At 38.1% G+C, this 20,528-nt stretch overlaps 1 protein-coding gene across 11 annotated transcripts in view; it reads right to left on the reverse strand.

The window, feature by feature from the left end:
• Positions 1-16,798, reverse strand: part of EPS8 (EGFR pathway substrate 8, signaling adaptor) — a 258,356-nt gene extending 241,558 nt beyond the window's left edge. For 7 of the 11 annotated variants that reach the window (XM_069106138.1, XM_069106137.1, XM_069106135.1 and 4 more), the window contains exon 1: positions 16,395-16,798. The gene's annotated coding sequence lies outside the window, so the exon portion shown is untranslated. The remainder of the gene's footprint in view (positions 1-16,394) is intronic. The other 4 variants (XM_069106132.1, XM_069106139.1, XM_069106128.1 and 1 more) reach the window with 1 other exon arrangement.
• Between the last annotated feature and the right edge of the window lie 3,730 nt (positions 16,799-20,528).

The raw sequence follows: 20,528 nt of genomic DNA on the forward strand, positions 1-20,528 counted from the left end.
GACATCCTAAATTCTATATCTTCGGGAAAAGAACTTTAGGAGTGAGAAGAATGTTTGAGTTCCTTCTTTAATTTCCCAATCTCTACAGCTTTTTCCAGCAAAAACACTATTTGCTGACATTTGTTCAAGTTCCATAGCACAAAGAGAAAATATAGACAAAAATATATGATTTGGAATCATACTCCTCTCTTTAATGATATAGGGTGACTCAAACTCAATGAACGTATCCAATACACAGATATACCATCTCTACCTCAGAGAATCCCTTTTTCCCTTCCAGATGCAGCCCAAGCACCATTTTCTGTCTGAAGCCTTTCCTCATACTGTTGCCTCTCTCATTACCTGGTATTTAACTACTTATTATATTTCTGTTTTTTCTACATATACTTTATCTTCCCCATTACACCATAAACTCCTTGTAAAGATTGTTTCATTCATTGTAAATTGTATGACCAGGTTTGTTGTATGACTAGCACACAACCTGGAACACAGTAAAAGCTGGAATAAATACTTGATTGAGTGATTCCCAGAGATCAGTAAATATCAGGTTGCCCTGGGCCAATGTGTTAGACTTAGAGAATTTTAGACCTGTAATTTACCTCAGAGGTCATCTGGGTAACCTACAAATGAGCACGAATTCCCTCCACGATATCCCTGATGGATGGCCCATCCAGTTTCCACTGAAAAGCGTCCCGTCCCGTGACGAGAGTTCTTTTACCTCTTTAGATAACTCATTCCATCCTGGAAAGCTCAAATGGTTAATTTGACAGCTCAAATTGTTGGGTTTTTTTTTTTATCAATCTTAAGTCTTAAGACTTAAGACTTGGCTCCTCTGGGGCCTAGCAGGAAAAAAAATGTAATCTTTCTTCCACATGACAGCTCTTCAAATACTCAAGAGTTTATATCTCCTGCCAAGTCTTGTCTTCTCTCCTCCAGGTTAAATATCCTCTCCTCTAACTAAATGCTTTACAGGCATGGTTTCAATTCATTCCAATTCACAGAAATAGCCCTAGACATAGAAGGAACCTCAAAAACCATCAAGGCCACTATCATCATTTTAGGGAAGACTGAGAGAGATCACAAGACCTGAGTTCACATGCTACCTACTGTGTGAACTTAGACAAACCACTTAACCCCTAATAGCTTCAGTTTCTCCTTCTGTAAAATGAAGAGGGTAAGACTAAGGTCCCTTCTAGCACCAGATCTATGACCCTATGGATTTCACTTTTGTAACTTTTCCACTAATGCTGCCATCACCACAATACGGACTTTTCTTTCCGGTCTTGTCCCCTACTACAATAGCTATTTCTCCCATCTCTTCTCTTATATTGCTATTAGATTCATAATAGCAATCTATGGTCTGATGCAGTCATGTCACTTCTTCCTTGACCTGCCTACTCAGACTTCTATTACTCATCTTCATGTACTCTATAATCCAACCAAACTCTGTCACCCTCAAATATGACATTCTTTTCCACTCTCATCCTTTGCTTATATAATTCCCTATACATTAAATGTCCTCTCCCCTACTCTTCATTGCTTTCTTACAAATTCTTCCAACAAGCTAGGACATCCTTCAGCACTTGGAGTCTCCTCATTCTGAAACACCTAACCACCTCTGACTTTCCCATCCTTCTGCTATGCCAGTCTCCTTTTCCCATCGGTGAGCTCCTCTTGGATTCTCTATTTTGAGGAGCGTGCCCAGTCGAGTCAACCTTTCTTCCCCTTCTGACCTTCTAAACCTTGATTCGATCCCCCCCTTCCAATATGTGTACCTCCTTTATCTCTGCTAATTTGGCTCTCTTTCAAATGTCTTCCCCCATCAGAATGTAAGCTGCTTAAAGACAGGGATTCTCTTTATTTTTGCTTGTTTTGATGTCACCAATACTTAGCACAGTGCCTAGCACATAGTAAACACTTAATAAAATTATCGTTGAATCATTTGAAGCCCAATCTAAAGGCTTTCCCATGATGCCTTCTCTAAAGAGACCTGAGATAAACCTTTCCCCTTCAGAACTCATACTTCATTTTGCTGCCTTCACTGGTTATCAAGCATTATTTTGCATGATAACTATACGTATTTGTACTTGTCCTCATTAGTTACATAAGCTTTATAACAACAGGATCTAAGGCTCATTGAAACTTTGTTATCTTCCCCCAGGTCACTCTAACATAATGTTCTGGACAGAGAAAGCACTTAAATGCTTGTTGATGAATGAATGATTCTGATCACTTAGGGTGGGATCTAATATGCTACTTCTAACCAAACCTCAAAAACAAACCTAAATTTCCAGACTGACCTGGAAACAGCTACCTGGAGCTCTTTAGATTAGAAAGAACTCTAGCTGGGCTGAGTTAGCTCAGGCCACCTGGTCAAAATGATTTACTCATTTCTTATCCCTAATCCAATTAGTTGACTAATACTGTAAGACAGAATAGCATGGTGAAATCTACCTCAGTGGAGATGACCTGGATTCAAGTTCCACCTTTGATATACCAACTATATGAAGTCACTTAACTTCTCAAAACACCAATCAACTCTTTAAAACAAAAGTTCATAATCTATGAACTTGTTTTTTTTTAATTTTGAAAACTATTTCAAATATAATGGGTTTCCTTTGTAATGCTATGCATTTTATTTTATGCATTTAAAAATATTCATTCAAAGAAGGAAATCCTAGCCGTCACCAAAGGAGTCTTCATTTCTCCCCCAAAGGTTAAGAAACCCAGCTTTAAAACTCTATATTGCAAAATGGTGACTGGTCTGCATTAGTTAGGAGAATTTCATCATGGAAGAGACCCCTCCACCACTGATAACTCACAAAGCTGGAACAAAAAACCAAAATATCCATTAGCTAATTTGTCTTGATATTTATTATGTATATTTTTTTTGCCTATTTTTTGAAGGGCAGTTGGGGTTAGGCGACTTGACCAAGGTCACACAGCTAGTTTTTATGTTAAGTGTCTCAGGTCACATTAGAACTCAGGTCCTCCTGACTCCAGAGCCAGTGCTCTTTTCACAGTGCCACCTAGGTGCCCCTATTATGTCTATTTAAGGCCCAAAGTGATTTGCACTATCATTTTGAGATGCCTAAATAACAAGTAATACAAAAATATGGATTATTAGGATAAAGTTGCTAAAATCACTTATACCAAATGGTAGGATTTTTTCTTGTGGTTATACCCAGGATGGTATTCAATAACGCAGGTGCAATCACTATCACAAACACAGAGGAGTTTCTTACTTAACTTGCCCATAAACTCAAGTTGTCATAAATCCCTATAGGTGCTTATTTTCTTGGTTTCACTTGCTTTCTTAAAAACAAAAAGTGCCACTATGTGAATGAATAAAAGCATATACTCAACTCTTGGCTAAGCTTACTTTATCCTTCAAAAGATTTAAAATTTCATTCATGTGAGTACTCCTCCTACCAACACACACTGCAACCACTGCAGAACTCAATAGATGGTTGCTATGAGATGCTTACTGGAAAGAAATTCATCAAGTGGTGGCCAGTGTTTGGGATAGTCTCTCTGCTTAACTAGGTTAAACCTTGTACAAGAGCCTGACAAAGAACCCACAGACTTCCCACTTTGACAGTTCATAATAGAGCATGACTTAGACAGCATTTCAGAACCACAAAAAAAATTTAGGTTTGAAATAGTTATCATTAGGTGAGATACTGATTGAGGCAATTCCTATATTGTACTTTGATTAGATCTGTATCCTTATCAAATTTCCCAAGACATTTATGCTAATAAATTTTGTTAGCTGCTTTACAACTTAAAAGGGTTCTTTTCTTATAGCTCGAAAGCAGTATGAGTGTTAGTGAACATGATTAGGAAGGCTTTTAGATTTTCAAAAAAATTTGAGAATTTTCATCACATTTTCCTGTCTAAAACAACTAAAAATCAAGATCACCACTGCCTTCTCCCAACACCTTACCAATCTATCCTTGAATGTTTAAAAAGAAAAACACACATTCAGCTCATTTAACAAAGTTAATTGAATTACAGAGATTTTGACATATAGAGGGACCTGGCAACCACCATCCTAAATTATTCTACTTTTTCATGGCTTCCTATGTTGTATAGCTCAGATACTAATCAAAAGTCTATAATTCAGCTGTTATTCCCTTCCATGAAGAAGTAATTATAACAACTTCTGAAAACTTAAGCAGACAATACAAATCAGTAAGAAAAATCTATAATTCAAAGAGAAACATGGGAATTTCAGTCTGATAAAAATCGAATTTGAACTTTTAACCAATCTTGTTTTATGACTTCATTAAGCAAGGTGTTTATTTTAGCATATTTAAATCAAATAATGTCTCAATAAATACATTAATGAAAATGAAGATCTAATATTTAATGAATCTTGTTTCAAAATAGTACATATGAATTATCCAACAATGAACCTGACTCTCCAACCTTAGAGATATACACCAGTCTCACTCAGTCTATAGAGAGCTGCTCCCTGCATGTTCACACCACTAGAGAATGCCTCTTTTCCAAATAGAAAGAGAAAAGCCCTATGCTCAGATTTGCTTTTCCCACATATACTTAATCATGTTGACTGCTTAATATTCTCCCAGGAGAACATCAGCATCCCACACAAAACTACTCTAATGCAGGTCACCACCTATGGGAGATTGATTCTTCTTAAGGCTAAATCTTTTTTTTTTTCTTCCTTAGAATGTATGTGGGGTGAGGGTGTGGAATACGTGAGGGGAGCACATTTGGAGTCAAGGATGGAGAACAATCTTTACTGTTCTCTGGAGCCTCCTTAAAATGCTGATGCTAGGAGGCAGGTCAAATTAATTTTATGGTTTTACATCAGACTTTCCTTTATATAGGGATGCTTTAGGTGAGATGATTTGAAACTGGTTATGCCTGTACATACAAATTCTATTATAGTAAGGCTGAACAAAATAAAAATGTCTGAGCTTTCTTTGTCTAATTTCACAAAGATATCACAACTGGACCTTTTTTTTCTCCCAATTCCCATTATAGTCACACTTTTACCTGACAGTATTCTACTCTGTGGCAGTTTAATCATCTTTCTATTATGGTCTAATTATTTACAAAATACTATATGACAACTAGATAAATTAATAATAACAATAATGACATTTATATAATGTTTTACAACTTGTAATGCATTTATCATACATCATTTCATGTAAGGCCCATGAGAATCCTGTGATGCAAGTGCTACAGATAGCAGCATACCTCTTTCACTGAGAGGGAAACACTCAGAGAGGTCCAGCACCTTACTCATGGTCACAGCTTGAGTCAGAGGTGGAATTTGAACCCAGAGTTTCCTGACTCCAGGTCTGGCACAGTCCATGCCACCTTTCCCCTTGAAAGAGATGACTTTGGTAACCCCTTTTGTTTCAAACAATTTATCAAGCTAAACTTAAGCTTCATTGTCACAAGTATCATGAATGTCTTCTTTATTCTGTTGACTCTGTTTCTGATTTTGAACTTACCAATTGGTGAGAAAGAGGTAGAAAAGCAACTGGGAGTGGAAATCAAGGTTACAAAAAATATACTTAGTAACTAAGGTTATTTGAAAATTGAAGGAAACTATCGAAAGCAATCAGAAAAGAAAAAACAAAAAAACAAAAAAAACAGCCAGAAGCAGGATAAGTGTATCTGATTCAATATTTTTATTGGACTGTTTCCTACAAGAGACTATGGAAAATAACAATTCTTAAGATAAAATGTAAAAACATGAAATTTTGCCAAGCTCTAGAACATAGATAATACGGCAATCAGCACTGAAAGTTTTCTTTCAATAGCTGGGATAAAAATTATACTAAAAACTGCATGGAAAACTAAATTGAACTAAATGTATGGAAAGAAAAAAAAAGATGTGGGGGCGGCCAGGTGGCGCAGTGAGTAAGAGCTCCAGCCCTGGAGCTGGGAGACCCGGGATGGGTTCTGGCCTCAGATACTTAACACCCACACAAAATAACTGGCTGTGTAACCTTGGGCAAGTTACTTAATCCCAATTGCTTAAAAAAAAAAAAAGATGTGGTTCTAATACTTAGTATTCTTTTAAGTCAACAAGGACAGCTACTATTTTTCACATCAAAGAAAAGTACAGAGTTTAGCATTCAAAATGTTTCAAGTACAATCGATGTTGAATTTTTATTCTCTCTAAAACATGTATTGTTTCATCTTCATTATTCAAAGAACTTATACATTTGCTTGTTTATATGCATGTATGTGTATTACATAGAGATCATAATATTTACACACTTATTGATAATCAAAACATATAGTCTCAAATACAAAGAGACATGATGGCATGGTGGATAGAGGGACCTACATTCCAGGCTCACCATATATGTGTATACATACATACATACATACATACATACATATACACACACACACATATACATATAGATGCATGCACTCATATAGATACATATACATCTATATGTATAAGCTCTGCTACCCTGAGCAAGCCGCAACCTCACAAAGCCCCCAGATATTTTTCAAATTCTAAATAGCAGAAAAGTTCTAACTGGCATCAGCGGAGGGAGCTTCTACACTCAAGATGACATTCCACATAATTGTTCGTGTGTTTCTCCCTCTGTATGTTGTGAATTCCTTGGAAACAAGGACTATCTCTTACTTGTCTTTGTATTCCTAGAGTTTATTCAGCGCCTGGCACATAGTAGGCGCTTTAAAAATGTTTGTTGACTGACTGACAGTAATGAAATCACAAATCCAGGTCCTACACACACTCCCACCAACATGTATTAGCTTTATATATGGTATCCCAAAAAGTCTGAGTGCAGTTTTAAGCTATGAACACATATGCATATGTAAAACACACACACATAATTTTAACAAATATAGTAATTACCAGACATGGATAGGAAGCAGGTTGGTGTACTAAAAAAGAACACTAGATTTAGAGTCAGATAACATGGTTTGACCCTTGACTCTACTATTAGCTATGGGACCTTCCAGAAGTATTTGACTTTTTTTTCAGTCTGTTTTCTCATAAGTAAAAGACTAGATTACTTACAATGTCCCTTCTAAGCTCTAACTCTTCCGATCCTAGAAATGTTACTTCCTTAATACTCTCATTTAATACTCACTTTACCATCATATATTCTGATTCTACTACTTTACATGCATGAGTATCATGTGAATAATGCAAGATTTGACTTAGTGACTAGATTTTTATCACAGAAAGAATTCTGTTGCTTTTACATTGTTAATAACACACAACTGGAGAACCCAATAAAAGCCCCACCAAAAAACTGTATTCATATACATATGTATGTATGTATATGTATATATATATATATGAATACATATGATTCTGAAGCATGGAAAAACACAGTTTCCTTGTTTATACACAGTGCCAGGAATAAACTGTATAAAAGTATTGAAAATGTAACTTCATACACTCCAAAAGCAAAGCCTATAGTTGTAAAGTCATATGAGCTTAAGCACTAGTGTCCTAGAGAAGCATTCCTAGGTCAAAATGATTTTTAAAAATTCATTAACTATGTTTAGGTTCACCATAACAAGACAGAGGCTAAAAATTGATAGAATGGCGAAATCAGAGGGATGGGCCTTATCCCTTCCCAAACAAATAAAAACAACCTGAGAAACAAAAACACAATAACCATCTATGAACAAAATAACTACAATAATGTTATCTCCTTCCATACATGGAAGAAAGAAATTATTAAGCAAAATGTCCTGGCAGAAGACAAGTCACTCATTTAACAAAGTAAGTAATTCACAAACCTGAATTTCAGCAAAACGGTAAAAGGATTAACCCAGTAAGATTTTAAATGTGACATGCTTTTATTAGCTAGATAGGAAAGTTTAAGTGTGCATTTCATCCATTTTGAATTCTTTTTTTTCCTTCAGGTTTTATATAAAGCCACGGGATGCTTTAATAAAATCATTCTACTGAACACCTTTATGTCTGAAACAACCATTAGCCACAAGTATATCTGAGAAAATCAACATATAGCATGCTGAGCCAGCATCCAGTGTCTTTTTAAAAAGAACTGCCTTCATTACCTATTTTTTATGTTGCTCTAATGGAAAATATAATAAATTTACAAGAATTTGTATAATCAGAGAATCTTCTAGAAAAATCCATTTAGACAGCTGATGTCCACAATCATATTTCATATATATACACATACATACATACATATTTAAGACACTGGGGGCAGAAGGGATAGAATCTTTTGATACAATTCAACTAGAACTGTAGTTGAAAAAAAAATGCTTACAATTGAATGCTGTGCTTTCATTTCCCAAATGAGGAAGGCATGGAATATTTCAATGACTCCTATAAAAGAGCTCAGTGCTTAGAAAGGAAAACACAAAGGTCACTTCAAATCATGAGTCTTCCATTAGGGGAGATTAATTTGCACCTGTAATCTCTTCAATGTGGGAAAAAACTCTCTATCAATCTGACACTTTATTGTTTTAGGGAGTTGTCAGAGGTTTACAATGAGAGAGATTAAGTGACTTGGTCACAAAGGTTGTGTCAGAGACAAGACTTGAACTCAGCTCTTTCAGACTGCAAAACCAACTCTCTGTCCACTATGGCATGCTGCCTCCAGCAATAGACTTCAATTTTGAAGAGTGTGGGCCCTCTCCAAATACTTCTTTTTTGTCCATTAACCTCTTAATGGAGAGATGAGAGCCACCTCTGAAGTCCTTCGTGTATTTTTTCTTTACCTGAAAATTGAAAGCAGAATTTCTGCAAAAGCAAGAGCAGTGTTGAACATGGCTTCCTATGGGACATTTATGTTACTATGCAACTAAATAAATAATGGATTTGAACAAGATGAGAATGGACTGCCCACTTCACCCAAATCAAACATACAACTTTTTCCTCTTTCCTCTTCTCTTCTTCCCTCCTCCACAGTCCTTGAGAATCAATGGGCTAGAAAAAGTTAGGTTCAACAGGTTAAGCTACCACAAATATCTTTGTTGTTTATCAGTCATGTGCGACTCTTCATGACTCCATTTGGGGTTTTCTTGGCAAGGATAAGAGGCTAAAAATTGCCATTTCCATCTACAGTTCATTTTACACATGAGGGAACTGAGGCAAACAGGGCTAAGTGACATGTCCAGGGTCATACAGCTAGGAAACATCTGAGACCAGATTTGAACTCAGGAAAATGAGTCACCCTGATTCCAAGCCTGGTACTCTATCCACTATGCCACCTAGCTACCCCAGCTATTAGAGTGCTGGTCCTGAGGCATGCTAGCTGTGGGACCCTAGGCAAGTCACCCAACCCTGTTTGCCTCAGTTTCCCCATCTATAAAATGAGCTGGAGAAGGAAATGGCAAACCACTCCAGTATCTTTGCCAAGAAAACCCTCAATGGAGTCTTGAAGAGTCAGACATACTCAACAACAACAACAACATATCTTAATTCCCTACAGACTACTTAAAGAACCACTTCCAAAAAGGTAGGGACAAACAGTAGTACATTCTACAGCCCCTAGTTTTAATGATTTACATAGTCTAGTACTTGCCACTTCTAAAGTAAGTACTTCTTCCTAAGCACTAATCTAAATTTGCCCTTATGCTGCTTTTGTGAAGATGAGAAATAACCGGCTAATTCCTGTTAATTACCTTAACATGTACTATTTTTCACACTAAAGGATGTCGATTATGTTTAGAATGTGAAAGGAATGTCATAGGGCATAGGCAGTATAATAACTCCTTGGGAGATAAGGAAGATAAACTCTGGTTTCTTTTTCTTATCTTCCATCCTTACCCTTTCACCTTTAAGGAAGTATGAAAATGCCCAAGATTCTCAGTCAATCATTCAATATGTAAACTAAGATTTAGGGAGGAAGAGAAAGAAGGAGAAGGAGGAGGAGGAAGACAAGAGGCAGGGAAAATGGTACAAGAATTATAATGAATATATAATATTTTAATTATGAAATTCTAATTTTGAAAGTAAGTGAAAAGGTAATTAACCCATATTTACCTTATAAGAAAACTCCTTGTTCTTCTTGGGCTTAATAGTATAAAGTGTTAAAATATTACTGTGTGTGACTATGGGCAAGTCGCTTAACCCCAATTTGCTTCAGTTTCCTCATCTGTAAAATGGGGATAATAATAGCACTTACCTCCCAGGGTTGTTGTGAGGATCAAATGAGCTAAGAATTGTAAAACACCTCACACAGTGTCTGGCACGTAATAACATTTGTTGTTAGTTGTTCCATCCTATTCTGGTCCCTTTCCCTTCTTCTTTGAGAAAACCTCCCACTTTATGAATATACTTCCTCATGACCAGAGAGGCAAAAAGTAAAACATGTTCTATCCCAGCATGCAAGAAAACAGCTGCAGTTTAGTCAGTTTCAGGTCTTTTAAGCCATGGTCATTGAGCCGGGTTACCATTTAATTGGAATGAATGTGAGGTTACAAAAAAAAGAACAGGCTGCCATCCTGACATTCTTGACTGATTCTTTCACTGGGGATGCAGCTATTTTCAGCTGTTCATTTTCCCCAACTATGCATTGAAACTATATTACCCAATCACTTTGAGAAGTAACTTGGCAATACAAGGAACTGAACTAAGAAATCCTGATTTGACCACTTACCAGCTCAATGACCTTAGTCAAGTCACAATGTCATGGAATTCTAGAGTTGAAATGGACCTTGGAAGTCACCTAGTCACACAATCACAGGCTCTCAGAAGCCATCTACTCCAACTGGTACCTGAAATGGAATCTCCTCAGCTACATCCCTAAAGAGTGGTCATTACAGCCTCTGCTTCAGTGGAGGTAACCCAAAACCTTGGGAGGCAGTCCAATCCACTTTTGGACAGCTCTAACTGTAAGGCAAGTTATCCTGACATGGAGCTTAAATCTGCCTTTCTACAACTACCACCCACTGCTTCAACCTTAAGAAGACTAACTTCATCCATCCACATGGCTATCTTTCACAGTTACAGCTCCAAATCATCTTTTCATCCAGTTAAACATCCTCATTCCTTCCAATGACATTCCTCAAAAGTCCTCTCCCCATGTTGGTCATCTTCCTCTAAACACACTCCAATTTATGTCTTTCCCTAAAATGTATTGACCAGAACGGAACACAATACTTCAGATATGCTATGACCAGCAAAGAACACGATACAATTTGCTTCAAAGTGTCAAGGAGACCAAACAACCAAGTACAACCCTTATCTGTTCATTGTTTGGGGGAATTCGGGCCTGTCATTTTATAAATGTAGGGAACTCCTTGTGTGGAAACTCTCCACATCAATACAGGTGCACAACTCTTTCGTGGCTCAGTCTTGGAGACATGCCTGGGACACTAAAAGATGCTTTAGACAAGGTTACTTAGCAATTAAGTATCAAAGACAGGACTTAAACTCAGGTATTCCTGACTCCAAAGCTGACCCTATATCTACTTATTTTTTATTTTTACAGATTTAAACACTGTGGCTTAACATCACATTACCTTTCTTGACCTTGATTTTCACATATGTAAAATGGGAATAATAATATCTGTACTATCTCTCCCCACAGGACAATAATATTTGCATTATCTTCTTTATAGGGTTCTTGGTAGGAAAAAGCATATGTAGAAATGTACATTTTGTAACTTTTAAATGTTGTGTTATTGGTAGCTGGATGGTACAGTGCATAAACAGTTGGACCTGGAGGCAAAAAGATCTGGGTTCATATCCAGCCTTAGATACTTACTAATATATGAACCTAGGCAAGGCACTTAACCACTGTATGCCTCAGTTTCTTCATCTGTAAACTAGGGATAATAATAGCATCTACCATGGATGCTGTGAGGATAAAAGGATAATATCTGTAAAGCTCTTTGCAAACCTTAAAGTATTATTAGTTATTATTTTCATAATTTATGGATAATAACTAGTATGTATTGATTCTAACTTCTTAAAATGTATATGACATTTTAAACTTTGAAAAGTACTTTATGTGTTATTTCATCTGATCTCCCATAGCCATGTGAAATAGGTGCTATTATTAGCCCATTTTACAGATAAGAAATGGCTTATCCAGGGACACATAGCTATTTACTGTCTGAGACAACTCTTCCTGACTCCAAACATAACATTATCTGCTGCACCACCTAGTTGTGTATGCAACAATGAGAATATTATCAATATCAATAATATTAATATAAAACATTTTCCAAGAAATCTTCAAATATGTTTTAAAAACAGACATTTTATAAGGGCAGGTTTGATTGATAGGTACTGTCTATGCCATTTATCAGAAGTCTGACTCCTAGATAATGGGGATATATGTCACTTGAGGTTCAATACCACCTTCCCATATCTCAGATTTACTTTGTGGAAAATGTAATTATTAACACATTCCAGCTGAAAATATCTTTGTTGACATTTACAGAGGTGTAGGGGTACCATAAACATTCCATCTAATCTCTAGGAACCAAGTTCTTAATACATGGCAGACACTATACCTTAATCAACAAACCTCTCCACAAATGTCTTACAAGTGATTTTTGTAAAATACATCATAAATGAATAAACCATGCTTGAATGCTATTTTGAAATCCTAATTTAACATAAAATCACAATTACAGATGCTTTAGAAACCCTTAGGAAATGAAAAGACTAATGAGATAATCACCCATTGAACTGAAATTGAAAACCTGAAGTTGCCATTTTGTCCATTCAACTTAAAAAAGCAAGTGTTTCAGCTATGTTATTATGGAACTTGTCATAAGGAAGAATTAACAGTCAACATCAACCTCAAATAGTTTCCTGCAGTCAACCACCTTCTAAAAGCAATGCAAAAAAAAACTCTATTTCTTATACACCACTGTAGATATTAACAAGTTTCATAGTGCATGTTGGTTGACTAGATTATGTAATAAGAATAACCTTCCAAGCATACTTACTGAGTGACTTTAAAATTAACCTAAAATTTATACTATTTAAATAAGTGCTAACTTTGCATTAAATTTGTCATGAAAAAAGGATCACTAGAAACTTTGGCTATCACTTTTCTCTAGCATTTGGCCTGTGTTTACTAAAGACTAGAGGGGCAGCTAGGTGGCTCAATGAATAGAGCACTGGCCTTGGAGTCAGGAGGACCTGAGTTCAAATCCAGCCTCAGACACTTAACACAAAACTAGCTGTGTGACCTTGGGCAAGTGACTTAACCCCAATTGCCCTGCCTTCCCCCCTCCAAAAAAGCAAAAAAAAAAAAATCTAAATTAAAAAAATACTAGAGTTGACAAGTAGAAAATATGGAGAAATAAGAAAATGAAGTTAGAATATAGAGAGGAAAATAACAAAGACCTAAAGACCATCAAAATAAATAAACAACACAATCAAGAGGAGGCAGTTGGATAGAAAACCCAAAAGAGCCATGAAGTTTACTTAATGAAGCAAGATAGGACTATCTCCAAACAGAAGAAAAGGTGACCAACCAACACAAACTCCAGCTTATGCACCTTATTTTGTTTTTAAAGTACTGTTTGCTACTAATAAATGATTTTAAATGAGCATGATTTTCTGGCAAATCTATTGTCTAATTATTCAACTAACTTGTCAAAGATCCCACAGTTTTGATTCTAACTTCTTAAAAAAAAAACAACTTTAAAACTATTATCCAAAAGGGATAAACAAATCAGTACAGCTTATAGGTTTCCCAAACTTGTAGCTAATTGTTCAAGGCAATGCAATACAAAACAAAAACTAACCTCAAGAAATCTCAAGTATCATAAGAAGTAGGAGAAGATGAACTTAGGTTGGCTGAATTCACTGAATCTGAATTACTAACATATACTATTTCCACAAATCAGGAAGGTACAGAAGAATAGTGGATTTTTTTTTCAACAACAAAAAAAAAGTTAACAGCAAAATAAATATAATTTCTGTGATTTCATTTCAAAGAAGTCTTCCTCAAATCCTAAATCCCCTATCTCCTAGTTGCAACAAAAGTAAAATTAAATAATCTCTCAAACATTAAAACATGTCTGAATCTAGGTTTCAAAAACCATATGACCAAGACATTAGCTATTTCACATTTTTAACTGATACTCTGGTGCAAGCACTTAACTTTGTCCAGAAAATTAACTATATATTCATTTAAATGATTGGTAAAAATAGAATTTCTCAACTCCAAATGTTCAACTTCTCTAAGATTTTTATTTCTATAGTTAACAGAAGTTAATTTTACCTGGCTTTTGTTTGAGACAACAACAATTTAGAAAATATGTCCTTAATAGGCCTTATCAAGTCAGCATCCTCTGCCTTTATGAAATAATGTCACCGTAGGTGGAGTGTTGTAATTGAAGTCAAGAAGATATGGTTTTAAACCAACCACAATACAACAAAAAAAATAGGTAACATTTAAATAGCACTTACTAGCATAGTACTTAAGCACATATTATCTCATTGGATCCTCACAACCACTTTGGGAGATGGTATTAGTGTCCTTATTTTACAGTTGAGGAAAATGAGGCAAAGAGTTACTTTTCCAGGGTCACACAGCTAATTTCTGCAGCCAAATTTGAACTCAGGTCTTCCTGCCTCTTGGCCCAACACTCTATCTACCTTGATAGCTCAAGTCTCTGAGCCTCGTTTTCCTTATCTGTAAAATGGAAATAATAATAACTCTACTACCTATCTCACAAGATTATTGTGAACCTCAAATGAGATTGTTTGTAAAACATTGAACAAACTTTAAAACCACAAATAAATCAGCTATTATTACCATTATTTTGCATATTAGTTAGAGAAATTCAAGTAATAGAGATAAAACCATAGTGACCTTTAGTTCACATGCAAAGTGTATTGGATAATGTATACTACTAAGATAACACTCATATTAAAAAGATCAGTAGTCAGCTAGACACCAAGCATATATTAAGTGCTTACTACATGCCAGGCACTGATGAGAATACAAAGACAAACAAAATGAATGATATGTTTACTCTCCCCCTCACTGCCGTCCTCACAAGCCCCCATTTTGGTTTGGTTCTGGAAAGCAGTCATATGCCTTGGTGGATAAACAGTTCAGTCCAGACAGCCAACTGGGTCTGTATGGCTCATTAATGTTAGAGGACTTTGGAGTTCTCATATTGGGGAAGAATCAAGTCCCTTTATAAATGCCTCAATCTTATGGTAAGTAGGTTGTGCTAAGCACACTGGCTGGCAGAATTTTTTGGAGTCAGGGGCTGCACTCATGGATTTTCACTAATCACTCTATCTGACGACATGACACTCCTGTTTTAGGGCAAAAGGAGACTAGTCCAACCAAACCTGCATCAATTACAATGGTCCTAAATGCAGAAGCATTAAGATTGTACATTTGGAGCTGGAAGGGTATCTCCTCTAATCCCCTCATATTACAGATGGGAAATCTGATATTTAAAGATTTAGTGACTTACCCAAGGTGATACAGATAGTATGTAGCAGAGCTGGGATTTGAACCAAGGCTCTTGGACACCAAACCCAAAGATTTCAAAGAATTGCAAAGCATTAAGAAAAGAAACGCAAAGGAAGCTGGGAGGCTACAGAGGAAAAGGAAAAAGGGAAAGCTTAGGGTAATATGAAATAAATCAAACCCAAATATCGTGAGCATTGAGAGAGAAAAAGGCAGTTTTCTCAAAAGTAACCAATCATTTGAAAAAAATCAACAATAACAGAACACAAGAAAAGAAAACCAAAATAACTTGGGAGCTTTTTTCTAATTCAACAGAGTTCTGTTTTAATTTGGAGAGAGAACTATAAATGGCATCTTGCCCCTCTCTTTCTCTCCGCTTCCCCCCCCCCCCAAAAAAGACTTTCAAAGGAATCATTAGCTCCAACCATACTTTCCTTGGGGGTAAAGAGGTAAAGAGGAAGGCTATGAACACCTGAAATCTACAAGCATAAGATGTGAGGCGAATACTAGGTCTATGGAAGCCCGGCTGACAAGATAAGACCCGGTGTAGTAGCTGAAAGCTCAAGTTACCGGGAAACACTATATGGACATTTTGTGTTTCTCTTTCCCCATCTTCCCAATTGGGGGGGGGGGGGAGGTGAAATTCTCGCAAAATTTTAGCTATAAAGCTTGAAATGTTCTATTTGAAGATAAGAACGGGAAAAAGCAGAATAAACCCAAGCCCCAGAAGGTAGAGGACACAAAGCAACCTTAAATATGCCCAGAGGGCAGGAGTTGGCTCCCTGCACCTTACTCCAAACACCAGTTGAAAGACGCGAAAGTGGAAAGCCGATTACTGCCTTCAATCCAGTTAAACCACAGAAAAAGCAAAAGAGATCTTTTTTTTAGATCAAGAGAAAGAGTTGAATAGTCAAGCATTTGCGAAACCTACACGACCCCTTTGTTGGAAACGTTTTGGTCAAGTAGCTCTCTCACCTTGGTAGGTTGTTTTCCCTTGCTCCAAACCAGCAGCGAGCGGTGCACAAAAGCTTTCCGTGGAGATCAGCAGCTCTCCTCCTTGGTCAAGGATCGAGGAAATGGACTTGGGTGCGAGGTGAACTAGCAGAAGCCCTGCCACTCCCCGACCCGAGCCAGCGCCCCCCGAGTCTCACCGGCCAGGGAAGCCAGCTACCTCCCGCGCCGATGCTTGAGAGAGGCGGGATGAGAAGAGGACCTTCCCAACGATCCTAACTCTCCCCAGCCAGACTCACTGCGCGCTCTCTCCGCTCCCAGAGTAATCCCAAAGCTTCTTACTCTCTACTAGACTAGCCCTGCTTGCTGAGCATGCCCAGTTCGGCCGCGAACGCCACCCTAGGGGCTTGCAAAGAGCTACACACTCCACTTGTCCGGGTTTTGCCTGCAGCTCAGAAAAGAAGGCGGCTCGAGCCTGGGTAATGGTGAACCGTCTGGCTGACACTGGCATTGAACGTGAAAAAAGGCTGGGGGGGCGGGGGGAGGAAGGAGGAGGAGTGCGAAAGTTATCAAGGAACTGATCTGAGTCTGAAACCAATGCTTCCTAACGGATCCGTGTCCCTTTTCGGGATCATTAATGATGCTAGGCAAAGAATGCAGAGATGACAAAAGGGCAAATATTTGGGGGGGCTTGGGGTGCGAGAAGGGGTCCAACCCGGGGCGCCCGTGGCATGGATCTGTTGGGGAAACATATTCGGAGAAGAGGAGAGAATAGTGACGTGAACCCCATAAACCTTACAACAGTTGGGGAGGGGGGGAATCTTTCATGCAGAAATACTCATTCTCTGGCATTGATGAGGGCAGTGAAAAGCAATTGATAGACTGTTTGCTTTTCCATCTCCTTGACTCTCTTTCCTTCTCTTTTCTTCTTTCCCTTTCCCCTTTCTCTCCTCCTCTTTTAAGTCTTCCTGGTGTGTTTCTTGACACTCGCTAAAAAGCACTGGATTTGGAGTTGAGTAGTAGAACCTGGATTCAAATTCCACCTCTGACGCTTAGTGCAAGACCTTGAGCAAATCACTAATCCTTTCGGGTCCTCAGTTTCCTCATCTGTAAATGACGGAGTTGGAGGTGATGGCTTTTAAGAGCTCTCCTCACTGTGTCTGCAAGCGCTACAAAGGCTTGGTCTCCTAAACTAACTGAATGAGGGAGGCAGGTAAGCAGCAAGGCACACGGGCTAGCCAACCCTGGAGTCCAAGGACCTAGGTTCAAAGCCACCTCTGATAATTACTTACCTGTGTGACCTCGGGCCAATCACTTCGTGTCCCTGGACCTTGGTTTCCCCATCTATAATATGAGGGCATTGGACTAGAAGTCTTCTGAACCCCCTTTCAGCTCTGTATCTAAGATCCCATGAATGTATGACCCCTCAACATGATTCCCTGAAAATAAAGTCTATTCCCAATATCCCTAACCGGTCAGGTACCCTGAAGGGGAGACATCTGCTCAAATTAGCAAATCATAACCGACCTTGAGTTTCTCAGAACTCTTGACCAGAGCCAGTTCTATTTAGGAGAAGGAAATGAATCCATCCATGGATGGATTATCAATTTTACCCTTTTTTTTAAACATATGTTCTATAAACCATGTTCCATTTTTTGACCCTGGCACCACCCTACTGCAAGCCCTCACCACTTCATATCTGAAGTATTGCAATAGACTGCTAGCTGATCTCCCCTCCACGTGTCTCTCCCCACTCTCGCCTATCCTCCATTCATTTGCCAGTATAATCTTCCTAAAGTACAAATCTGACCATATCACCTCAATAAACTCCAGTGGCTCCCTATCACCTCCAGGAGGAAATATAAAATTCCCTTTTGGGTGTTCACACTCCTTCTTTGACTTTGAACCTGCTCTCTCCTCACCTTTTCATTCCTCTAACACCCTTAATGACACTGGTCTTCTTCTTTTTGTTCAAACCAGACTCTCCATCTGCCAGCTCTGAGCATTTTCACTGACTGTTCCCCATTCCTGGGGTGCTCCCCTTCCTCCTCATCCAAGCCACCTGGCTTCCCTGCTTCCCTTTAAGTCCCAGCTAAAATCCTACCTTTTGCAAGAAGTCTTTCCCGATTATTGCTTTTCATTTCAGTGTCTTCCTTTTGTTGATTGTCTCCAAATTGTCCCATTCACAGTTTGCTTTGACCTGGTTTTCATGGTCTCTCACCCATTAGACGGACGGAGCACCTTCAGAGCAGGAAATGTCTTTTTATCTTTCTTTGTATCCCTAGCACTTGCTTGGCACAGTATTAAATGCCAAATAAATGCTTATTGAGTAGATGACAAAAAACGTCCTTTCCAACTAAAAAAAAAACACCTTAGAATTCTGAGATTCTGATTTTTCCATTACTTCCTTTCCCAAACTTTTTATTCCAGTGGTCAGTACACCACCACCAACACTGCCGCCACTTCCATAAAGAAGTCATTAAAAGGTATTTTCATTGTCTCATATACATTTTATTTTCTGTTTTCTAAGCCAAGACTTTAGTACTTATGTGTCTGTCCATATTGGATTTTTGTCTAGATCTATGTATAACCCCTCAAAAATCAGTGAAAGGTCAGAACAATGAAGACAAACTTCCTGCAGAAAACTTACTAATCATTTATTTGTTTGATTCTGTTTGAGAAGTTGAGGAAGATGAGAGTGAAAACAGAGGCAAGAAGGAAAATCCCAGATTCTTGAGTTTTTAGAAGCCAATTTACTAATTATTCATAAGTGCCTGCTATGTGCCAGTCACTGCAGGGAGTGATTGTGCTTGAAAATAGTTTAGGGCAGGTGTGTCCTGGAGATCCATAGAAAAAAATGAGATCTTTGGAATTAAGATGAGGGAGAATCAAGGGAAGAAAGAATTACAGTCAGGAAGAGAGACCTTGGAGCTAATTGAATCCAGCCTTCCAGTGTATGCAGGAAGCTTCTCAAATGCATACCAGATGGTCATCCAAGGACCTTCTTAAACACTCCCCAATATTCCCCACCCAACCCTTGCTTAAAATCAGCTTATTTTATAATTGTTCTCTTGGTTTAAAATTGATCCTCTTGTAACTTGCATCTATTGATTCAAGTTCTGCCTTATGAAGGTACACCCACTTAATCTGGCCCCTCCACTACAAAACTGTCCTACACATATTTGAAGCTAGCTTTCATGTCCCTTAGTCTTCTCTATCCTAAATATCCTTATTTCCTTCAGCTGTTCCACTAGATGTGGCACCAATCCCTAGACAAGCAATCCTACTTCTAACCCAGTCCTGGAAGCCATATTCCAGGGAAGCAACTCCTGTGTAGAAAAGGTAAGCCATCCCTACCAAATGTTAATCAACAGCCACACACATGAAGTAGCAAGGCAATTTTGAGGGAAAGACAGGAAGTATCACTTTTCAGGTACTACCACTACCACAACCACCACCTTGACCACCATCTTCCCTCAGACTCTGAGGAAGACAGCCCAGGACCCTGAACCCATGAGCCTTGGGAAAACCACAGTGCCCATAGCCATCATTCTGGGAAGCTGCCCCTGTGGAGATACAACCAGGCAACGGCTCCTGTAGGTGCTACAGGCGTAGTTATAGAAGACCCAGAAAAGAATGTTTTTACCACCAAAGTCCTTGGCACTATCGAATGGTTTAACATCAGTAAATGACATGATTTTATCAGTGGAAATGACATTAAAAAGTATCACCATCTATTTTGTTACTGCACACTAAGCACCATGAGATTCTTCAATCTGATTTGCAGCTGAAACCTCTCATATGTATTGCCTTCCCCATTAGAATGTCAACTCCTTGAGAGCAGGGATTGTCTTACTTTTCTATTTATATCCCCAGTGCTTCACATGGCACTTTACCCTTAGCAAAACCTTAATGAATGTTTCATTTACTCATTCACCATTCACTATGCTGGTCATGCTTTTCTGAATGTACTCCAGTATGCCAAAGTCCCTCTTAAAATGTGCTGGTCAAGACTTAAGACAGTTGTATGAATGATCTTAGAGGAGCACAACAGTCACACACGTGTACCACACTATGGCAAAAATCTAAAAAGGCCACCAGGAATATATAGCCAATATAATAAAATAATCAAGGAATCTGAAAGGAAACAATAGCATT

Source organism: Petaurus breviceps, unplaced genomic scaffold, assembly GCF_028583685.1.
Source record: "Petaurus breviceps papuanus isolate PSGF00001 unplaced genomic scaffold, PetGlider_PUasm1.0 78, whole genome shotgun sequence".
Classification (NCBI taxonomy): domain Eukaryota; kingdom Metazoa; phylum Chordata; class Mammalia; order Diprotodontia; family Petauridae; genus Petaurus; species Petaurus breviceps.